Genomic DNA, 5,521 nt, shown 5'->3' on the forward strand with positions numbered 1-5,521 from the left:
TGCCTACAAACCCCGTTTTTTCTTTTCATACCTTCTCCCGCTCCAACCCTAACATGAGATAGTAGAGAAAGAAAGACAGAAGAAAGAAAAAGAGAGAAAGAAATTCCTGAATCTAATCTAATCTACTTTCCTTTGTTTCCTCCCTCACCAGGACCTTTAAGATCTTGTGACCACCACTACTTTCCCAATGACAAACACTCTACACACATTCAACAACCAAATACCTACCACCCCACTCTTGGGGATGAGGGCTTAGTGTTCTTAAAATTTTTTCCTACTTCTGGGAATGATGATGTCTTTCAGGGGACCTAAGATAATTAGGATAATGTTCCAGTCCTAAGAAAGCCAGCTGTAACATTTGCAGTCTAGTCTCTGCGTGAGGGGAAAGTGCAGGGCTTAACTGAAGTCTTGGGTGGAGCAGTCTGTGAGGCTGGAAGATTTTAACTAGATGTTCTGAGGTTGTTCTGGATGCATTATTTTAAGGAGACAGCTATTGAGGCAGTTTGAGGTTGCATCGTCCAGGCTATTTGTCTTGTCTTCTTTGGTGTCTTGTCTTTGTCAGTAAACACACAAACTTTTATAGGTAACGTGCATTTCTGCATTAACACACGTATGTTTAATCTCTACAAGTCTGTTTTGTGCTATGATCTCTATAAAACTGCTTATGCTATATACCAAAGCTGCAATATAAATGTCCACCCATGACATAGGAAAGGATGACCTGAGAAGCCATGTGGACTTTAGCCAACAAGATTTATTGTCTATGAATAGCTGAAGTCCTGGCTGGAGGCATTCATGTCTCAGCCATTTTCTGAGAAGTTTCTCAGTAGAGGGAGGAGAATTCATGTTTTGTTATGTATTGTTTTGTTGTTCTACTTGTTTTCTTCCTTCCTTTTTGCAGCCAAGATTTTCAGGATGTCTCCCATGGTCAAATCTAATCTTTATTAATTTTGAAGGAATTCATAGCTTTCCTTCTCTTGTTGAAACAAAGGCAAAACATCTCCCTGAACTCAACACATTTCCTTCCTTCCATTCTGAGGTTCTCACATACATATGCTGATCTAATCCAGCAGTCCTTTCTCAAACTCCAGTGTTTTTCAATGGCTGTGTTACCTGTCTCTATACCTATAACCAGACTTCAGACAAATTACATTCCAGGAGGGGAGGTAGAGTGTGTAGTCCATGAGTAGGAGCCCTGTACTTCTGTGCACACATGTAAAGAGCTTGACGAGTTTGCTAATTCATTAAGCTGAAGTCTGGGGAATATGTGTGGGGGTGGATTTTGAGGATGTGGGATAGTGTGGGAAGGAGCATAGATCTGGGTCAGGCTGAGTTTTTGGATATGGAAACACCATCTGGAGGTTTTATATTTTACATAGAAGATTTCACGTTTTAAAAAGTTGTCAAATGTTTGTTTGAATGGTTGCCTGAAGCATCTATCAAAAGATGGTATACTGAGAATGAGTTGAAGAAGTCTAATATCTCTTGCTTTATGCTGCTAGAGGGATTTTAAGGCTCAGGGGAATTGCAACAGTAGAGTGGTTATGCTGTATACAGCCTAAATCTTTGCTATGGGACAGCCCAGAAGACATGCCCTTCACTGATACTATGAGACACAAAATGCTGAGAGGGGCACCAGCACATGGGAAGAGCTTTGTCGTTGTCCTTTTCCTTGTGCCAGATATTGTGGCTGGAGATGCTGCTGATGAATCAGATGAATTAAATGCAGTGGGTTTAATTCTTCACAGGGGCCAGGTAGCAGCACACAATTGCTAAAGGCAGGGTATTTATAACTACCACAATGTGAAGCACAGAGAACGTAATGTTCACAATAGGCTACCCTACCAGGTAGGTATGTTCCTGAGGTCTCTTCACAGCAGTACAACACTGACTAAGACATTTTCTTATGTGTTTCATGCATAGAAACACCATGACTGATTAGCCACACCAAAGTTCCTTGGGAGTCAAGGCACCATAAAATTCACTTTGCCTGTGATGATCTGATGTCAAAGCACTCTTCAGATCTCCAACCCCTGTCAGCTTTGTTGACTGCAACACATTTCTCTCTCTTGGGCTGGTTCTGCTCCCTCTTAGCACCTATCTTTCTGAGGTGTCCTGTGACTGTGACATCCCCAACATTTGAGGTCTCCAGTGGAATCCAGGTTTCACTTTCGCACAGAGGTCTCTCTGGGCCTCCACGAAGGGACACTCTTGCCTTGCCTCTGACCTCAGTGGTAATTCTTAGCTACAGAAGAGATTTTATAATCTTTATCTTGTATTTTTGACTGTAAAGACACCAGAACCCTGTGGCTGAAGCTGCCAAGTTCTGCTGCTTGCTGGAGCTGCAGATTTGCCCCTCATTCAAATATATTTTCAACACCCTGCTGCTTTTGATAGCTTCCTTCACTGCTTAAACTTTAATTTTCTTTCAAAAGTTATAAGCTACACTGGTTGTGTTCTTGTTCTGGAGTGTGCAGTCCCTTTCTGTTGGTCATCAGGGATACTTAACAGAATTGATTTTCCAAAAAATCCTTAAGTTTCCTGTTCAGAAACTCAACATTTGACAATGGGCCACCAAATTACCTTGTGGTCTGTGCTGCCCATAATGAGTTGGATGTTATTTGACCCACCAAATCATAAAATAGGACACACACAGTACTAACTTATTATTAAATGAAGGAGGTATATAAGAAATTGGGCCTGGACAGGTTCTATAGGGAAAAGGCAGTTACATGAAGACTTTGCCTAAATGTCTACAGTGTCTACTCCTGTTACAATGTCATCTGCTGCCAAGAATGCACCTACAGCCTCATGAGGTGTGCCTTATTATTGGAAGACTCAGGAAGAAGAGATAGGGCCTGTCTTGCTGATGGTTCTGCATGTTGTACAGGCACCAGAAGTGGACAGCTGCAGCATTACAACCTCTTTATTGGACAACCCTGAAACATACTTGTGAAGGGATCTCTTGACAGTGGGTGGAAATTCAGGCGATACACATGGTAATATATTTTATTTGGAATGTAAAATGGCCAGGTGTGTGGTTGTTCTCTAATTCTGGGCTGTGGCCAATGGATTGGCTGGATGGACAGGGACTTGGAAAGAGCATGACTGGAATCATCTGGGGAAGAAACATGTGCATAGATCTCTCCAAATGGGGGAAGGGTGTGAAGACATTTGTGTCCCATGTACATGCTCATCAAAAGGTGACATCTGCTAGAGAGACAGTTAATAATCAAGTAGGTGGGTGACCTGTTCTGGGGACAGTCATTCTATTTACCAGCCATCCCTGTCGTTATCCAGTGGGCACATGAACAAAGCAGCCATGGCACCAGAAATGGGGGTTATGGATGGGCTCAATCATATGGACTTTTACTTCCCAAAGCTGACCTGGCTACAGCTGGTGCTGAATCACAGATCTGCCAACAGCAGAGAGAAACACTGAGCCCCAGATGTGCCATCATTCTGCAAGGTGACCAGCCAGCAACCTGGTGGCAGGTTGAATACATGAACCAGGTCCTTATGGAAAGGAAAACACTTGGTACTTACTGGAGTAGATTCTCATTCTGAATTGGATTGACCTTTCCTGCATGTGATGCTTCTGCTGAAACCACCATCAGGGAACTTACAGAATGCCTTATCCACCATCATGCTATTCCACACAGAGTTCCACGTGGTATTCTGACCAAGGAACTCAATTCACAGAAGGAGAAGTGTGACAGTGGGCCCACAATCTTGGAGTCCTCTGGTCTTACTATGGTCCCCACCAACCTCAGGCACTTGGCTTGACAGAAAGATGGGGTGACTGTCTGAAGACACAGTTTTAGTGCTCCTTAGATGACAGCAGCCTGGAAGGCTGAGTCATGAATAGTGAAACTTTCTGTGTCCTACCAGTGGATGAATAAAGATACAGAGACTTATTATTTATAAGAACTTGGATGCTTAGCTTGGCCAACTTTCAGCTGTTCTAACGTGACAAATACTGGTCTATGTCCCCCTATATGACCTGTTCTTTACCTCTCTCTCACAGACCTGGTACATGTTCTTCCCCATATCATGCTGGTGAATCCTTATGCCTGATTCTTCTCCCAGAGAACCTCTCTCAGCCCTGAAGTCCCACCCTTACTCTCCTGTCTAGACATTGTCATCAGGCTAAGCAAGGGATGGCAGTGTTAGGAGGTGTGAGTGATGTAGATCACCAAGGGGAAATTAGATTACCTCTCCAAAATGGAGGTAAGAAGGATCATGTCTGAAGTGCAGGAGATCCTTTAGGGCTTCTCTTAGTACTACCGTGTCCTGTGATTAAAGTCAATGGGAATCTACAACAGCCTAATCCAGGCAGGATGACAAAGGGCACAGACCCTTCAGGAACGGCAGTAAGGTCACTCCTCCAAGAAAAAAGACAAGACCTGCTGAGGTACTTGCTGAAAGAGAGGAAATGTAGAATGGGTAGTAGAGGAAGGTAGTTATAAATATCAGTCAGGAAAGCAGGTGATCTGTCTCAGGACACTGAAGAAGACAGACACATGAAGCAGAGGAGCAGTAACTAACCACATGGCAGAAAATACTGTCAAATAAATGGGATTATATATTATGACCTAGCCAGGGAATGAGCCAAAAGTATTTATTTGTCCAAGGCCTTAGTAAATAAGATAATTCTCAGAGTCCTTATTTCTCAAAATAAACAGTCCTTGTGGAACAGATGTGGTTACCTGCTAAAGCCACTTCACCAGTTGCAGAAATGAGGATTGTAACTGACACAAGCATTTCTGTTGTATTTGGTTAAGAGTGTATTTGTACAGATATTGCACCATCTTCTCTATTTCTTTATCATACGATGTAGCATCAATTAAGAGAGTTATCAATGGTTATCATATTTAAATTTGAGATGCTAAAAGAATCTCCCTCAAGGGACATTGCCACTTTTTCTAAATTTATAATGCATTTTCGATCGTTTGAGTGATACTTATCTCATGTTTCAATATTAATATGACCTGGTTATTGTTTTCATTTGGAAGTTAATCATGACACAAGCAGACATGATTGTGTGTCAAGTTGTATATCATGAAATTAATAAATAGTGTTTTTTCTTTAACCCAGCTTGCTCCCAAATAATTGACACAGAGAGACTATGGGTTATTCAATTAGCTTAAAGCAGCCAGAGAGTTTCCCTTCAACTCCAAATCCTCTGTTTTGCAGTTCTCACTGGTCCTTATGATCATCTGGCTGAAATAAAACTTCTGAGTGAGATTACACCTCAGGCTCCTCCCATCATTGTTACTCAACAGCACTCCCTCCAGTCACGGTGACATAGACACACACACATATATACTGACACTCACACAGACACACACATAGACACACACACAGAAACACATACTTATACAGACACACACAGAGACACACAAACACAGATACACAGACACAGACACATAGACACACAGACACAGACACAGACACACACACACACACACACAAACACACACACACACACACACACACACACACACACACACACACACAC

Source organism: Grammomys surdaster, unplaced genomic scaffold, assembly GCF_004785775.1.
Source record: "Grammomys surdaster isolate TR1022 unplaced genomic scaffold, NIH_TR_1.0 125504, whole genome shotgun sequence".
Lineage (NCBI taxonomy): Eukaryota > Metazoa > Chordata > Mammalia > Rodentia > Muridae > Grammomys > Grammomys surdaster.